Source organism: Schistocerca cancellata, chromosome 8 (genome assembly GCF_023864275.1).
Source record: "Schistocerca cancellata isolate TAMUIC-IGC-003103 chromosome 8, iqSchCanc2.1, whole genome shotgun sequence".
NCBI lineage: Eukaryota > Metazoa > Arthropoda > Insecta > Orthoptera > Acrididae > Schistocerca > Schistocerca cancellata.
In genome coordinates, this window is record NC_064633.1 from 23,465,656 (window position 1) to 23,485,427 (window position 19,772).

At 41.5% G+C, this 19,772-nt stretch overlaps 1 protein-coding gene across 2 annotated transcripts in view; it reads right to left on the minus strand.

Moving 5' to 3' along the window:
• Positions 1 to 19,772, minus strand: part of LOC126094689 (uncharacterized) — a 507,242-nt gene that overhangs the window by 48,697 nt on the left and 438,773 nt on the right. The window lies entirely within an intron of this gene.

Consider the following 19,772-nt stretch of genomic DNA (forward strand, 5'->3'; position numbering starts at 1 on the left):
CACATTATGCTGAACTTGTCTAGGAATACCTCAGACATTATCTTCAAATTGTTGAGTGATTGTGAACACACACAATTAATTAGCTACAATTTACTAATAGTGCAATTCACACTTTTGATGATGGATGATAATAACGGCAGCGCAAAAACGGAATTTTGAATGTGAAATACACATTGCAATTGACTGTACTTCTGATTATACATCATATCGAAAGCAATGGATACCGATTATAGCAGAACTGACATAGGTAAATTGTTATTTATCTTTCGCTGAACACTCGTTCTAACTTAGTACAATTTTATCTTTGTTTGTAGTTATATAGCATCTTGAAGGTAGGGTATTTAACTACATAAAAGGCCACAAATAAGCGAGTTGATTGTAATGAACAGAAATGGGAAAAAGAGACACTTTCCGGTACTTGGTGGAGTTCTTGAGTGTTCACTCGAGTCTTTTTAGTTCTGGGGATCCCTTGAAGTTCTCCGTTTTGCCCATCTGTACTTACAAGGGAACCTCCCCATCGCACCCCCCTCAGATTTAGTTATAAGTTGGCACAGTGGATAGCCCTTGAAAAACTGAACACAGATCAATCGAGAAAACTGGAAGAAGTTGTGTGAAACTATGAAAAAAATAAGCAAAATATACAAACTGGGTAGTCCATATGCAAGATAAACACCAAGGACATTGTGCACTCAGGATCGCCGTGGTCTCGTGGTTAGCGTGAGCAGCTGCGGAACGAGAGGTCCTTGGTTCAAGTCTTCCCTCGAGTGAAAAGTTTACTTTGTTTTCGCAAAATTATGATGTGTCCGTTCGTTCATTGACGTCTCTGTTCACTGTAATAAGTTTAGTGTCTGTGTTTTGCGACGGCACCGCAAAACCGTGCGAGTAGTAGACGAAAGGACGTGCCTCTCCAATGGGAACCGAAAACATTTGATGGCAAGGTCATAGGTCAAGCGATTCCTCCACAGAAAAACATGTCTGATATATTCTATACGATACTGGTGACGGCATGTGCGTCACATGACAGGAATATGTTGTCGACCCACCTAACTTGTACACTTGTCGAATGGGTAAAAAGATTCTTCTACCTTGCCCGATTTAGGTTTTCTTGTGGATGTGATAATCACTCCCAAAAAAGAGTTTGTCACATAAACTGCAACAAATGAATGCAACAGTTTCACTGTCGCACAGTTTTCCCTGTGCTCTGTCAAAACGTATGTTGTTAACGTTTTCAAATTTTTCTGTGTGTAGACCGTCAAATCCTGCATATATCAAAGCAAATCTGAACATGTCCTGGAATTTTGGAGAGCGAAGTTGATTATGTGTGAGTGCCTGAACTTTGACAATTGACACACGATCACGTAAACAATACTGCTCTGTATACCTATGCAGCTTCGCAAAACAATTGTCTGAAAATAAAAAATTGAACTCTTCACTCGAGAGAAGACTTGAACCAAGGTCCTTTCGTTCAGTAGCTCCTCACGCTAACCATGGGACCACGGCGCTCCTCAGCTTACATTCTCCTTGATGCTGCTTATCTTGCCCATGGACTACTCAGTTTATATATTTTGCTTATTTTTTCATAGTTCCACACAACTTCTTCCTGTTTTCTCGAGTGATCTGTCTTCAGTTTTTCAAAGCCAACTTATAACTAAATCTAAGGGGGATGCGATGGGGAGATTCCCTTGTTGTTGTTGTTGTTGTTGTTGTGGTCTTCAGTCCAGAGACTGGTTTCATGCAGCTCTCCATGCTACTCTATCCTGTGCAAGCTTCTTCATCTCCCAGTACCTACTGCAACCTACATCCTTCTGAATCTGCTTAGTGTATTGATCTCTTGGTCTCCCTCTACGGTTTTTACCCTCCACGCTGCCCTCTAATGCTAAATTTGTGATCCCTCGATGCCTCAGAACATGTCCTACCAACCGATCCCTTCTTCTAGTCAAGTTGTGCCACAAACTTCTCTTCTCCCCAATCCTATTCAATACCTCCTCATTAGTTACGTGGTCTACCCACCTTATCTTCAGCATTCTTCTGTAGCACCACATTTCGAAAGCTTCTATTCTCTTCTTGTCCAAACTAGTTATTGTCCATGTCTCACTTCCATACATGGCTACACTCCATACAAATACTTTCAGAAACGACTTCCTGACACCTAAATCTATATTCAATGTTAACAAATTTCTCTTCTTGAGAAACGCTTTCCTTGCCATTGCCAGTCTACATTTTATATCCTCTCTACTTCGACCATCATCAGTTATTTTACTCCCTAAATAGCAAAACTCCTTTACTACTTTAAGTGTCTCATTTCCTAATCTAATTCCCTCAGCATCACCCGACTTAATTTGACTACATTCCATTATCCTCGTTTTGCTTTTGTTGATGTTCATCTTATATCCTCCTTTCAAGACACTGTCCATTCCGTTCAACTGCTCTTCCAAGTCCTTTGCTGTCTCTGACAGAATTACAATGTCATCGGCGAACCTCAAAGTTTTTACTTCTTCTCCATGAATTTTAATACCTACTCCGAATTTTTCTTTTGTTTCCTTTACTGCTTGCTCAATATACAGATTGAATAACATCGGGGAGAGGCTACAACCCTGTCTCACTCCTTTCCCAACCACTGCTTCCCTTTCATGCCCCTCGACTCTTATAACTGCCATCTGGTTTCTGTACAAATAGTAAATAGCCTTTCGCTCCCTGTATTTTACCCCTGCCACCTTCAGAATTTGAAAGAGAGTATTCCAGTCAACATTGTCAAACGCTTTCTCTAAGTCTACAAATGCTAGAAACGTAGGTTTGCCTTTTCTTAATCTTTCTTCCAAAATAAGTCGTAAGGTCAGTATTGCCTCACGTGTTCCAACATTTCTACGGATCCAAACTGATCTTCCCCGAGGTCGGCTTCTACCAGTTTATCCATTCGTCTGCAAAGAATTCGCGTTAGTATTTTGCAGCTGTGACTTATTAAACTGATAGTTCGGTAATTTTCACATCTGTCAACACCTGCTTTCTTTGGGATTGGAATTATTATATTCTTCTTAAAGTCTGAGGGTATTTCGCTTGTCTCATACATCGTGCTCACCAGAAGGTAGAGTTTTGTCAGGACTGGCTCTCCCGAGGCCATCAGTAGTTCTAATGGAACGTTGTCTATTCCCGGGGCCTTGTTTTGACTCAGGTCTTTCAGTGCTCTGTCAAACTCTTCACGCAGTATCTTATCTCCCATTTCGTCTTCATCTACATCCTCTTCCATTTCCATAATATTGTCCTCAAGTACATCGCCCTTGTATAAACCCTCTATATACTCCTTCCACCTTTCTGCTTTCCCTTCTTTGCTTAGAACTGGGTTGCCATCTGAGCTCTTGCTATTCATACAAGTGGTTCTCTTCTCTCCAAAGGTCTCTTTAATTTTCCTGTAGGCAGTATCTATCTTACCCCTAGTGAGACAAGCCTCTACATCCTTACATTTGTCCTCTAGCCATCCCTGCTTAGCCATTTTGCACTTCCTGTCGATTTCATTTTTGAGACGTTTGTATTCCTTTTTGCCTGCTTCATTTACTGCATTTTTATATTTTCTCCTTTCATCAATTAAATTCAATATTTCTTCTGTTACCCAAGGATTTCTATTAGCCCTCGTCTTTTTGCCTACTTGATCGTCTGCTGTCTTCACCACTTCATCCCTCAGAGCTACCCATTCTTCTTCTACTGTATTTCTTTCCCCCATTCCTGTCAATTGTTCCCTAATGCTCTCCCTGAAACTCTCTACAACCTCTGGTTCTTTCAGTTTATCCAGGTCCCATCTCCTAAAATTCCCACCTTTTTGCAGTTTTTTCAGTTTCAATCTGCAGTTCATAACCAATAGATTGTGGTCAGAATCTACATCTGCCCCAGGAAATGTCTTACAATTTAAAACCTGGTTCCTAAATCTCTGTCTTACCATTATATAATCTATCTGAAACCTGTCAGTATCTCCAGGCTTCTTCCATGTATACAGCCTCCTTTCATGATTCTTGAACCAAGTGTTAGCTATGATTAAGTTATGCTCTGTGCAAAATTCTACAAGGCGGCTTCCTCTTTCATTCCTTCCCCCCAATCCATATTCACCTACTATGTTTCCTTCTCTCCCTTTCCCTACTGACGAATTCCAGTCACCCATGACTATTAAATTTTCGTCTCCCTTCACTACCTGAATAATTTCTTTTATCTCGTCATACATTTCATCTATTTCTTCATCATCTGCAGAGCTAGTTGGCATATAAACTTGTACTACTGTAGTAGGCATGGGCTTTGTGTCTAGCTTGGCCACAATAATGTGTTCACTATGCTGTTTGTAGTAGCTAACCCGCACTCCTATTTTTTTATTCATTATTAAACCTACTCCTGCATTACCCCTATTTGATTTTGTATTTATAACCCTGTAATCACCTGACCAAAAGTCTTGTTCCTCCTGCCACCGAACTTCACGAATTCCCACTATATCTAACTTTAACCTATCCATCTCCCTTTTTAAATTTTCTAACCTACCTGCCCGATTAAGTGATCTGACATTCCACGCTCCGATCCGTAGAACGCCAGTTTTCTTTCTCCTGATAACGACGTCCTCTTGAGTAGTCCCCGCCCGGAGATCCGAATGGGGGACTATTTTACCTCCGGAATATTTTACCCAAGAGGACACCATCATCATTTAATCATACAGTAGAGCTGCATGTCCTCGGGAAAAATTACGGCTGTAGTTTCCCCTTGCTTTCAGCCGTTCGCAGTACCAGCACAGCAAGGCCGTTTTGGATAATGTTACAAGGCCAGATCAGTCAATCATCCAGACTGTTGCCCCTGCAACTACTGAAAAGGCTGCTGCCCCTCTTCAGGAACCACATGTTTGTCTGGCCTCTCAACAGATACCCCTCCGTTGTGGTTGCACCTACGGTACGGCCATCTGTATCGCTGAGGCACGCAAGCCTCCCCACCAACGGCAAGGTCCATGGTTCATGTTGTTAGGATTAGCATTATGCCGACACGGCAGGGCGTGTAAGACATCGGTAAAAAATAATACTAGATGCACAGAAACCCGTGCAAAATCCCTTTGACTGCGCTGTTTTGTGTAACAAGAACTCTTTCAGCATGGCCGGTTTTACACGTAGACCAGATCAGCCCGAGCCTACAGCCTCATTTACGCAATCGACTTTCTTCTGTCAGGTGACGCTAGAGTCTGCTGCAGCGCCCCTGGCGTTTTGTTCCTGTACTAAATCTCGTCAGTCGTCTGTCATCTGTGGTCGTTTTCGTTTTTCCATTTACACGAAAGCGCCAAAATTGCGTGTCTTGTGCAATCTGTTGACAGTGAGGTTATGATGGATGATCTTTTATAAAAAAGAAAACATCGAAATATGGTGACAACGTAGAAACAAGCAATGATAATGCAGTTTATTTTTTATCAAAACGTAATTCATATTTGATACTCTTCACGAAGGGCATATGGTAAATTCTCCACACTCCAGAAAAATGAAAATAACAAACGTGTAGTCCAAACACGAAAAAATACTGACGGAAAAAAATTGCAACATCGACAAATAATTAATGTTGAGTAGTGAAATTTTGGGAATACATCTGTGTAGGTAACATATGTACGTGATTAACATTGTAAGATCACAGGTAAACATTAGAGGTGGGTCGAACTCTTTCATTCCCGTGAACTACTTCATTCATTTCACTCTTTGCCGTGAAGCGTTCAAATGAAGTAGTTCATTCGTGAAGTAGGAAGCCTAGCGAAGTTGCCCAGTTCGCCGCTCAGCCGCTGCTACGCTCGCTTCGCCTCGCTCGTACAATAAAGCTTCGTAATACTTCACAATTTTACCAACAGATGGCGGAACTATGGAGTAACGTACACGCAACGTTTTACGCTCTTACAGCGTCTGAGTTACCTTACAATTTACATACAGCATGGTCGAAGGGGACAAAGGGCGTTTCTGTCTGTGTCCAAGTGTCTGAACAATTTTATCTTGGACTTTACGCCCGTGAACGGCACCTTGTATTTTAAAAAGTGTTTGGCTTCGTTTATATGTTCACTATCTTTTTTCTCTAATTGTCTTCATTTCTATCTTTCGTGTTTCTCTGCGGCCAAAGAGCGGCGTGGTATGCTGCTGCAGGCCTGCCTGTATACAGGTTTCAAAATGACAATAAAGAAAAAAAAAGGGGGACAAAGGAAAGATAAACAGAGACGGCTGTCACATATAAAGAAGGTACTACATTTAATCTTGCCCGACATTTTCTCATGAAGCGCCCAAAAGTCTTTATCTGCCAAATGAAACATTATTTGTTGTATTCATGAACTGAAAAATAGGGCTACCAACGAAATGCAGTCCAATTTTATGTTCCTTTTAAAATTTAATCCAAAATAGAATGAGTATGTTTAACACTGTCACAAAGTCTATATACCTACGTTAAGTAATTATTCAGAAGTTTTCCTGTAGATTTTATTTTTGTTGACAATAATAACCCACTAGATTCAAAACGTAAACTGTCACCTGTAGTCACTGGTACGATTTCAGGTAAAATCCCTCTTTCAGTGTTATTAACAAACCTTTTATTTTCATGTTTGCTGTGCGTGCTCACACAGATAGCCACTTCGTTTCTATCTTTAATATTCATTTGTCTTCAAGCGCTGCCAACGGTAGGCTACCCGTAGACGCGAAGTTTAACTGCACAAATAGTCACGGGTAATGATGTCAGCACTGCAGGTAGCAGCTGACGCTGCCTTCTCCTCACCCCTCACCTCCTCCACCCGTCCTAAACCTATTTCCCCACTAACACCGTGTGATTCGTCGACAGGCAGGACAGGGAGGAGTGAAGTGATGGGAGGAGGAGTGACATGGGTGAGGAGAGGGGAAGAGAGTGAGTGAACTAGAAAAAAGTGTGGAGTGTGCTATCTGTGAAGAGTTTGAAGTACCAGTTCATTGAAATTGAATGGTTAGTTCACACTTCACAGGAGTGAAGCGTTCATTTGAACGACTCATTCACGAGCTCCCCATCACTAGTAAACATACGCGCGAGATAAGTCATTGCAAATGAGAAATGTTGCTACAGTAATAACCGCGAGAATGTTGACTGTAGAACATGCATACATTGAGTTGTAGGGGGTCTACAGGTGTCGCATGTTTGTGTGTGGGATGGAGTTCCATGCCTTTTGTACTTGGTCGCTCAATATGGGGACATTTTAATGCTGTTTGCCGATGACGCTGGAGTTGTCGTCCGATGATATCTCGTTTGTGCTCGATTGGAGATAGATCTGGTGGTCGAACAGGAGAGCATAATGTGTTACTTCAACGGTATCTGGGCGAGCCGTTATCCAGCCTCCTGTAATGTTATTCATGAATGGCAGCACAACCGGTCGAACCACCAGATTGCCGAATAAATTTGAAGAGTCTGTGGGCTAACCACGAGAGTGCTCCTGCTGTCATACGAAACTGCACCTCACACTTCGACCATAGATACTAGTAGACTGGCCTTGCTGTGCAGAAGCTATAGGGCTGGTGTGGCTCCAACATAAACCACGTGACTGTTGGCAAAACGTGGCGGGATTTCAAATCAGCGGTCTGCCATCCTATGTTTGTATCGTATTTTACCCACATTTCTCAGTTGACTGCCAAACGCTTCCAACAAAAATTACTTTTTTATTTGCAAAAAATTATGTCAGAACTACATTTAACCTGGATTTGTTCACAGTACCATTTATAAAATGTAACAAATACATCGAACGCCCCTCTGGTGGCCAGCGGGACGAAATTACTACAAACTATCAATTAAAGTCAAATGTCGTTAAAATTCTTTTAAACGGTAAGAGTGGGCTCGTGTCAAAACTTCTAACATTGGATTCGCCGCGTTTTGAGCTCTAGTCACTTATAAAAGAAAATGGGATATGGGAATTACGTCAACTATAGGTGCCAAAATTGTCGACTTTAGGAGCAGGTCCATTTTAGAGTATCAATTTTAAGTGCACTGTAAAGGTTCAGTTCCTACTATTTTTAAAAAAGTTTAAACTATCAGTTAAAAAAAAGGTTTTTTTACAAAAGTTTAAACTATAAGTTTTAAAAAAATGATATTTTAGATGAAAGGTCAGACTTTGAAGTTTCAGAAAATAATTTTGGAGCCTACATTTATTTAATAGTATCAGAAGGTAGAAAAAAATTCTCTTCATGTGTCGACTATAGGTGCTCTTACCTTATTATAATCTCACTTGTATATACAAAAAGGCGCGTATGTGCAGATGGCTTAAAGTTTTTCCATTTCAGGGCCTGTATTCAAAACTGCCTTCGGTTTTCATCCTTAGGGAACCTATGAGTAGGAACGAGAAACAGTTATACTTATTTCTGTAACCGAATTATCACAGATACTTTCGAAAATGGAATATGAGTGTGACTTTACAGGCATCACTTTCAACACTTTAATTTACGTGATACTCTATTTCAAGTGTAAAAAACATAAAAGTCACTTCAGCAGATTTCCATAAACACATCTGCACCATAATAGGAACACTTACACGTGAAATGTAATGCCATTTCCCCCGACAAAACGCTGAGTACAGCCGTAAGCGCAACACGAAACAACCATGTTTTGCCAAAATTCACGTGACTTTAGCCCTGAGATGTTGGAGCCACGAAAATGACGTCAGGGCCAGTCTATTATATTTATGGTCGAAGACCTCACAGCATAACTCCAGGTGTAGATCCGGCGTGTCTAGCACACAGACACGTTGGTTGCAGGCGCTCAGCTGGCCTCCTCCAAACCATCACACGGCCATCACTTTCACCGGGGCAGAACCAACTTTCTTCATAAACACAACAGTCCTCACCGTCCCCTCCAATGAGCTCATGAGCTCTCGTTTGACACCACTGAAGTCGCAAATGGAGGTGGTTTGGAGTCAGCGGAATACACACTATAGGGCGTCTGGCTCGGAGCTGTACTTGAAGTAACCGATTTATAACAGTTTGTTGTTTCACTGTGACGCAAACTGCTGCTCAAATTGCTGCTGCAGGTGCAGTGCGATGCGTCAGAGCCATATACCGAATATGAAGGTCTTCCCTCTTGGTAGTGTCACGTGGCTGTCCAGAGCGCGGTCTTCTTGCGACTGTACATTCTCGTGACCACCCGTATCAGCATTTATATACAGTGGCTTTCTGCAATCTTGCAGAAGGAACATCCAGCTTCTCGTAGCCCTTTTATAACTCGTTCAAACTCAGTGAGGTGTTGATGACAGCGTCTTTATCGCCTCAAAGGCATTCTTGACTAACATCAACTCACCACGTCCAGTCTCAAAGGTAACTAACGTTCACGACTGTTACAGTTTGTATTTAAAGTTAACCTGATTTGCATCCTCGTAGTGGCGCTACTAGCGCCACTCTTATACAAGTGACGCGAAATTTTAATAGACGTCACCTTTCAGCTGTAGAAACTTTCGTTTATGTCACACAACTACTCCTTGCTGCAATTCTTTTCCGTCAGTGCATGTATGGGAATGGACGTATGTCGTAATGTCCATCTCTCCCGTCTCTCTGACCATCTCTCCCTCACCCTTTCTCTGTCTATCACCTTCTCCCCCTCTCTGTTATTCTCCTCCTCCTCCTGCCTCTGTCCATTCCCTCCCCCTCCCCCCCTTCGCCTCTTCTACCCATCTCCTCTTCCCCCTCTCTCTGACTTTGAACCTTGTTTATTGTTGTTGCAAAGAAAACCGTGATTGAGTCGCTTAAAATGAATTGGTAAATTGGTTGGGATCATTGGTATATGGGGTATAAGAGAGACATATCGAGCTTCAGTGACAGTATTTCGCATGGTTTTAATCTACAAATGGGTAGGATTACAAAGGTTCGGACTTTTTGATTCCATAGTAGCATTCTAACCATGAGCTGATAAGCCATACATACACCCTCCCTGTTTTTTTTTTTTTTTGGTTAAAACGACTCTGAGGAATAAAACGAAACGGCATGTTGTGTTTAAAACTATGTCAGGAGAAAGAATATCTAGACAGGAGAAACAATTTGTCTAATGATTTAAATACTCTGATATTGTAGTTAAAAATAGCTGTGAGAAAAAACTAAACTGCCCATTTTCACAGCACAACACAGCATTTTCTTTCTCTCAGTCAGTTTTAAAAGAAGACCTATATATTGTTTCTCCTGTCTACATATTCTTCTTCCTGACATACAATTTTAAACAAACACAACAATGTAATTTTAAACAAAGACAACAATGTGCTGTTTCGTTTTATTCCTGAGTCGATTTTAACAAAAAAAACATGAGAGGTGTTTGTATGGCTTATCAGCTTATGGTCAAAATACTACTATGGAATCTGAAAAGTCCGTAACTTCGTAATCCGCCCGTTCGCAGATTAAAAACCATGCAAAATACTGTCATTAAAGCTTCTATCCTTACAGAGCCAGCAGTTGGATATATTTCTCTTATACCCCACATACCAATGGTCCCAACGATTTACCAATTCATTTTAAGCGACTCAATTTCTCAATCAAGGTTTCCCTTGCAACAACAATAAACAAGGCTCAAACTCAGAGAGAGGGGGCAAGAGAAAATGAGTAGTGGTGGGGGTAGGGGTAAGGACAGAGAGGACGGAGGAGGGGAGGAGAATGGCGGACAGGGGGAGAAGGTGATATACTACCTATCTGAATGTCTGTCAGACTATTATGGCGTAATCTGAAGTAAACCGATGAACTTTTCGCCGTTTTTGCTAACAATGCTTGTCTACTATGTTTTACATAGTCGTATTTTTATAAATTTAAAATCTATGGCCATCCAACTTTATTGGAGTAGGTACCGGGTAAAAATCTGAAGTAAATCGGTCTAGAACTTTTCTGGATTGTTGGTAACATCGTTAAATTACGACTTGTCTTCATATTGTAGTAAAGACATGCTTTCACGAGCTTTTGCTTCATCCAGTACGGAACCGGAACAGTATTAACATACCGATCAGCAATATAGTAGGAAACGATGGTAATGTTTGGATTGTGGGGCGCTCAACTGCGCGGTTATCAGCGAAACGATGGTAATAATGAAAACACGTGAATTAGATATTAATATTTCGTCGTCTGAAAGTCTCCGTCATCATCCTGTTTTAGCTTTTAGATCTGAGGAGGGATGTATTCTTAAGAGATAGATATACCGGGTGATGTTGGTAACACGAAGGGATGATGTAGTACGGTGAAGTATGCCTGTCTGAGGTAAGGAACCCTTGTTCGGAACGACGGAGTCGAAAGCTATAAGCGAAAATCGTACTGATACTTCCGACAGTGGAATACGTGTACCGGTACTTTTGGAGCTAAGATTGTAGGGTAGGCAGCTTTCAGACGTGGTAATACGAAGCAAAGCAAGAAATAAATGGTAAACAAGGGCTCTAAAATGCATACCTTAAAAGCTAGGGCACTTCCTCAGAAGAAGTGAGGTCTTTCACAATAGCGAAGATGAAGAAGTGTTGATAACTCTTAAAAGTATGCATTTAGGGCCCACGTTTACTGGAAATTTTGTTCTTGTCTTAGTTCAAACTACCACCTTTGAAAATTGCCTACCCTTCAGTTTTAGCCTTAACAGCACTTGCATGCACACCCGAGGTATCGGAATGACGTCGGTTATAACTTTCGACTCTGGAGTTTCCGGAGCAAGGTCTTCTACCTCAAACTGATACATTTACCATTCTCCAATATTCCTCAAAATTTGTATCATCACCACGGGATGGTTCAGAGTAGTTTCAGGGGTAAGACAAGGCTGCAACCTGTCTCCACTGTTGTCCATATTATTTATGGATCATATGTTGAAGACAATAGACTGGCTGGGTGAGATTAAGATATGTGAACACAAAATAAGCAGTCTCGCATATGCAGATGACTCAGTTGTGATGGCAGATTCGATTGAAAGTTTCCAAAGTAATATTTCAGAGCTGGATCAAAAATGTAAGGACTATGGTATGAAGATTAGCATCTCCAAAACGAAAGTAATATCAGTGGGAAAGAGAGATAAACGGATTGAGTGCCAAATAGGAGGAACAAAGTTAGAACAGGTGGACGGTTTCAAGTACTTAGGATGCATATTCTCACAGGATGGCAACAGTGAAAGAACTGGAAGCGAGGTGTGGCAAAGCTAATGCAGTGAGCGCTCAGCTACGATCTACTCTCTTCCGCAAGAAGGAAGTCAGTGCCAAGACTAAGTTATCTGTGCACCATTCAATCTAACGACCAACTTTGTTGTATGCGAGCGAAAGCTGGGTGGATTCAAGTTACCTTCTCAATAACGTTGAGGTTACGGATATGAAAGTAGCTAGGATGATTGCAGGTACTAGTAGATGGGAATAATGGCAGGAGGGTGTCCACAATGAGGAAATCAAAGAAAAACTGGGAATGAACTCTATAGATGTAGCAGTCAGAGCGAACAGGCTTAGATGGTGGGGTCATGTTACACGCATGGGAGAAACAAGGTTACCCAAGAGATTCATGGGTTCAGAAGCAGAGGGTAGGAGGAGTCGGGGTAGACCAAGGAGAAGGTACCTGGATTCGGTTAAGAATGATTTTGAAGTAATAGGCTTAACATCAGAAGCGGCACCAATGTTAGCACTGAATAGATGATCATGGAGGAATTTTATAAGGGGGACTATGCTCCAGACTGAACGCTGAAAGGCATAATCAGTCTTAAATGATGATGATGATGATGATGACCACGGGATCACAGATATGGAAGAATCAATCGTGTCGCTAAATTTAAATACCTGGCGGACAGATTACGTCGAATGGAATTACATAAAGGGACCTCGATGGTAAGAGGAGAGAAGTGGAAATATCACTTAAATCAACAGGAATATACAGAAAAATAAATGCTTTTCCGAAAATAAAAAAATAATCAGTATCATAAATACACGAAGGTTACGAAAGTCATGGGATAGCGATATGCACATATACAAATGGCGGCAGCATCATGTATACGAGGTATAAAAGCGCAGTGCATCGGTGGAGGTGTCATTTGCACTCAGGTGATTCATGGGAAAACGTTCCCCACGTGATCATGGCCGCACGACGGGAGATGACCGACTTAAAACGCTGAACGGTAGTTGGAGCTAGAAGCATGGGACATTCCATTTCGGAAATCGTTGGGGAATTCAGTATTTCGACATCCACTGTGTCAAGAGTGTGGCAAAAATATCAAATTTCATGCGTTACCTCTCACCACGAACAGCACAATGGCCGATGGCCTTCATTTAAGGACTGTGAGCAGCGGCTTCTGCTTGGAGTTTTCAGTGCCAAGAGAAAAGCATCACTGCGTGAAACAGTAGCAAAAATCAATGTGAGACGTACTACGAACGTATCCTTTCGGACAGTGTGGTGAAACTTGGTGTTAATGGGGGATGGCAGCAGACGGCCGACACGAATAGTCTGACGTGGCATGCAGTGCCTCTCCCGGGGTCGAGGTCATATCCATGGAAAACCATGGCCTGGTCAGACGAGTTCCAATTTGAATTGGTATAAGCTGATGGCAGGGTTTGAGTGTGGCACACACCCTATAAGGCCATGGACCCAAGTTGTCAGCAAGGCACTGTGCAAGATGGTGGTGGCTGCATTGTGATGTGGGCTGTGTTTACATGGAATAAACTGGGTCCTCTGGTCCAAATGAAGCGATCATTGACTGAAAATGGTCATGTTCGGCTATTTGGAGACCATTTACAGCCATTTCCGGACCTCATCTACCCAAACAAAGGTGGGAGTTTTATGGATGACAATGCGCCATGTCACTGGGCAACAATTGTTCGCATTTGGTTTGAAGAACATTCTGGACAATTCGGTTGGCTGATGTGGGAGAGGGGACCGAACAGCGAGGTCATCGGTCCCATCGGACAATTCGGGTGAATGATTTGGCCACGCAGATCGCCCGACATGAATCCCATCTAACATTTATGGGACATAGCAGAGAGGTCAATCTTGCACCAGCAACACTTCCTTAATTATGGGCGGCAATAGAGGCAGCATGGTTCAATATTTCTGCAGGGGAGTTCCAAAGACTTGTTGAGTTCATGCCACTAGCTGTACTTAGGGTTGCAAAATCGCACTTAAAAATATCGATGTTGAGACATCGATGTTCACATGAAACATTGTCGATCTTAAAAACCATCACTATTAAAAACGATCATCGATGTTTTTCGATGTTTCTATATATCTCAGAAATATTGGAAAAGCACGCCGTAATGATAACTAACGTTAACTTACACTCTGTCCAATTAATTATACTGACTGATATGATGATCAACGATCTTCATAAAAGTCTGATAACGAAACTAAATAAAATTTATCCCATAAAGAAAATTCATTGTTTTTACCGTTGAAACAATTTAACTTTTTGAATTTAACAATTTATATACAGAATTTAGGAGAAGAAGGTTAGATAGTATAGTGCCTAACAGTCTGTTTCTTTCCTGGGTGATGCCTGCCCCTGTCTCGAGAACAATCGCTCGCTTGGAACATATGTGGTGGTGATGGGAAGATACACCTTTGCAATTTTTCAAAGTTTCGGGAAAAGTGATTTCACGTGTTATTAGATGTCGATAGTCTCTCTTTTTACAAAGGTGACAGGAGACGGCAAGCATCTCTGGAACTCAGTTTCAGTAATGTTTCCTGCAGATGTTGACTTATTTCTCATGTTTTTGTGTGCTAACTGATACTGGTATTTTCAGATGTCGAGCTCTGAACCTTCTTTTCAAACTCATCGGATGTATCATTCATCGTGGTAGGTATGTTATATTCCCTTGTGTACTTAAGTATCTAATTACCTCTCACTGAGTGACAGCATCTCTGAAGTGCATAACTTGAATCTTGGGTCAAAAGACGTTGAAACCGTCAAAATGGCGGAATGTTCTAAGCTGTCAGACCGTCTTGCCGGTTTTTCTTTATTTCCCTTCTGAACTGAACACTCATTTCATTTCTTGGTTTCATGTTTACGACTACGTCCTGAACATATTTGACTAACGGGGTCACTTTGCTTACTAAGTGTCCCTGAAATTTCTTCTGTTAATTTTTCAAATGGTCGTAGCAATTCTGCCATTTCTTTGGTACAGTCTAACTCGCTATTGGAAACCATTGGGGTGTAGGTTGGTAGTGACATCATAACATCATAAGTGCCTGCCGAGTTTAACATCCGTTCATATTACATTAGCTGGGAAAACTTTAGTATTAGTCCAGGCAGAAGGAAAACTGATCAACTTTTGCATATTTTTCTTAAAAATCATTTCCAACTTGCGGTATGATAAGTAATGTGATTTCAAATACTATATACGCCTCTTCTCTACAAAGTACGGGAGTATGTCTATGCACTGCAATTGCTTCCACGTTTTGTACGGAAGTGTTACCCACGAATTTCACTTCTCCATCTTTACGACAAAATTGATCTTGTTGCTGGTTACGTGTGTAATGGATTCTAGGATCAACAAAAATTTAATTTTCTATAATTCATATAGTTATTGTTCGAATTTCAAAATTTAAAATGTCGTCACAATCATTAAGAAGTATAACCTACTGCTGAAGGTTTAACGCAGTAAATCAAGTTTTAAAGTTACGAACTGTATATATGTATCGCGCCAGCGTATCTCACTCGCAAATTACTTAAACTAGATTCATCTAGTATTTGAGAGTGAGAGCATTAAAGGAGTATCAACAAACTTTACACGTAATATCAAATTTCGAAACTTCTTAACGTCAACACGCCAACAAAGCAAAGAAAGAAATGTTTATCGCTGACTACATTTTTGCTATTCGTGCAGTAAAACTTCGGTATCAGGGATGTAGTTTTAATTTATTACTTCTTTACTGCTAACTCTATTCGCAACGCATTTCTCGGAGAGTATTTAGATATACCAACGAATGTTCCCGCAAAATTATACCACTGTACGACACATAGTTCAGGAGATACGCCAAAAACAGAGCTGCGTGAAAAACTATCTTCTGCTTAAAACGGAACTATTCGGTTCGTTAAATAATGGAGAATCGGGATAGAAGTGGATGGGAGGAGGGTTACTGGTAATAGCTAATATGCTATTGTTATATCTAAAGAATAGTTTACTATTTCTCTTTAATGTCAATGAATTTTTCGCAGTAATTACCCTTTGAAGCACAGAAGCTGGTACAACTTTTAATATTACATCGCTGATTGTATTTCGTGTATCATTTGTCTTACTGGCGATGTGGAGTTTTTAGTCTGCTGTCTCCACCTTCTCCTAAGGCAACTTCTCGGGTCTCAGAATTGATAGTAGCAGCACGTAATTAAAGACTGCTCTCATTAAGTACGATTTTGTGTATAATACATGTATATCGGGAGTGGTGTACGACACTCAGGGACATAGCGATTCATGTGGACGGATTTTTAGAGACAGTAAAAATTAAGGTAAACAAACTTGTACGCATTTCTCATTTGTATACAGTTTATTGTACAAAGATATCTCTTTCTGTCGAAGTTACTATTCCGAGCATTGTGGTGTCCATGAGTTTGCGTTCTGAGCAACTGCGACAGCAAATAATTGAAGGTAAACCTTTATGGTCGAAGAGGTAAACTGATGAAGCATTTTGTTCTCGCGGACGCCAGCAGTTGTTTTAAGGAGAAAAGAGGCTGCAACACGGTTTGAATGTTATTTATGTTTTAATACCACAATATTTTCCTTCACAGTTTTTAAGCTGCCTCTTATTTCATTGAGCTATTCTTGTGAAGATAGTAGGTGTCATTTTTATTAAAAATGGTTCAAATGGCTCTAAGCACTATGGGACTTAACATCTGAGGTCATCAGTCCCCTATACTTAGAACTACTTAAACCTAACTAACCTAAGGACATCACACACATCCATGCCCGAGGCAGGATTCGAACCTGCGACCGTAGCAGCAGCGCAGTTCCGGACTGGCGCCTAGAACCGCTCGGTCACACCGGCCGGAGTCATTTTTATTGTGCGTACGCTGTGTTGTAAACACGTATATTATTTTGCTTATAATACTCCTGGGTAATAATGAAGTCAGTTTGTTCTAGAGAGAGATATCGATGTTTTAAAAGTCACTCGCCAGGACTCAGAAACGGCAGGCTGGCAGACGCTTCCTGCGTAGATGGCCCCGTCGTACTGAGTCACCTACCTCTACGCGGGCGCATCTTATCCCACTCAATGGGCCCAGACACCACGTGGGAACTGCTGGGAGCATGTGAAGGGTCACGGATAGGTCACCTGCCGCTCGTGCTTCATTAAACGTCATCACTGTGACACACTTCCTTCCAACCAGACTAGACAGCGCCTGGCCGTGAACTGACCCGAGCAGCGTAACTAAAGCAAAGGCTTCTAAGCGGCCGAGGTATGGTCAGGATGTGAGGCCTTCACCTGTATCGTCGCTTCGCCAGCAAGGCTATCGTGCCCAATACGGAATACATGGCAGTTGACTACGGTAAATAGCTATCTCGAATAATGCAAGGCCCGAACTCATTGGGAATCTAGGCTAGTTGGTCGCAGACACCACGTTTCCCACATGGCTTCCCGATTGCTTATTCCCCTGTGTGCTGTTTCTTCCTGCAAGGTTCAACGAGTAAAAAGCTTAAATCATTCCACTTCCAACGAAGTTTTCAGAATTGGGAAGGTGCGTTGTGTAGTCTTTGAGAGCATCTCGTCAGTTCTGCCTGTGGTGGCTTGATACGAATGACACCACCTGTCTGCATTTATTTTTTTTATTTTCTTAACGTAGTTCGACTTAACATAGGACCAGGGCTCTCTCCATACATGAAAATCGTGTACTATTAAAAAAATTTACTTAAATAATTATAATATTATACATACACAATAAAACGTATCATCAGCTTGGGGAAAGTCGAACGGTCTTTAGAAAAGGAAGATCCTGTGTGAAGTTGGTGCCTCAAAAGAGTACTGGAAAATTATTACTGCGAAGATCTTTTAACACAATTTAGAGACTTCAAAAAAGCGTACTATTGGGTGAATACGGGAGTGCCATTTGACGTACGGATAGAATTCGGAGTGTACGCCAAGAAACTGAAGTCACCAAGCAGACGTTACCAGGGACCTGTTTGGAGGAAAAATTGATGGAGTTTTCCAGTATTTAACCTGTGGTCGGACAGGGTGATGGTCTGCCTTCTGTTATCCTTAGCTGTGTTTCGGAGAAGATCACACTCGAAAGCGAAAAAGAACTGGACAGGAAAATGCTGTATGAACTGGAGAGTCCGGAAGCGAAACAACATTACAACACAGAAAAATAGCACGCAGAAAAAGTCAGTCACCAAATTTATTTTTAAAAACACAAAATATGACACACATCAAAGCAGTCCTTATCGTCTCTAGACAGAGCATGCTAAGATGGAAGGAGATGAAAAATCTCTAGGAAATCTTACAACTTAAAACAGCGAAGGAGATACCAAAACACCTAACGAGACATGATGGCTAGCCCGGCCGGTGTGGCCGAGCGGTTCTAGGCGCTTCAGTCCGGAACCGCGCGACCGGTACGGTCGCAGGTCCGAATCCTGCCTCGGGCATGGATGTGTGTGATGTCCTTAGGTTAGTTAGGTTTAAGTAGTTCCAAGTTCTAGGGGCCTGATGACCTCAGATGTTTAGTCCCATCGTGCTCAGAGCCATTTGAACATGATGACCACTGATTATCGCAAGATACATCCTTTATACGAGGGTGAATCAAATATAAACTGGATTTTTGTTCCTGAGCGTAGACAGTTGGTAGAACCGGACGTGCGCTTCTAGTACTGTTGGGTGGGGTCGTTAGCAGTGGGGAGAGCCGGCCGTTACTTCCAACAACTTCGTCGGTACAGCTCACCCACTCGCGATGTCGAAGCAACAATGCGAAATTATAATATTTCTTGCCAGCGAAGGAATTCAAGCGACGGAAATTGTCCAGAGATTGACTGCACAGTTCGGTGATCAAATATTGTCAAGAATGGGTGTGTTTGCCTGACAAAGAGCGTTTCAAAAATCGACAATATGATCGCCGTCCTCGGACTAGCATTATAGACGAATACATTCGTGCAGTTGGAGACATCTTTGAAGGCGATTTGACGCGCGAAGAGTATTAGAAAATGCAGAACAGTCCGGAATAAGTTATGGAAGCTGTCAACTGACCACCACGAACTATAATACTTTTCAATCATTCATCTAGATTTATAAAAAAATTTACACTTAAAATATGCCATAATGTAAGTGTGATATGTAAAGACTATTTGAAAAGTATGATATATATGTGATGTTAGAGCGCTTTTGTAACTCGTTTAAAGAAATTTGTGAAATGTATAATTTGTTGTTGTTGTGGTCTTCAGTCCTGAGACTGGTTTGATGCAGCTCTCCATGCTACTCTATCCTGTGCAAGCTTCTTCATCTCCCAGTACCTACTGCAACCTACATCCTTCTGAATCTGCTTAGTGTATTCCTCTCTTGGTCTCCCCCTACGATTTTTACCCTCCACGCTGCCCTCCAAAACTAAATTGGTGATCCCTTGATGCCTCAGAACATGTCCTACCAACCGATCCCTTCTTCTGGTCAAGTTGTGCCACAAACTTCTCTTCTCACCAATCCTATTCAATACTTCCTCATTAGTTATGTGATCTACCCATCTAATCTTCAGCATTCTTCTGTAGCACCACATTTCGAAAGCTTCTATTCTCTTCTTGTCCAAACTATTTACCGTCCATGTTTCACTTCCATACTTGGCTACACTCCATACAAATACTTTCAGAAATGACTTCCTGACACTTAAATCTATACTGGATGTTA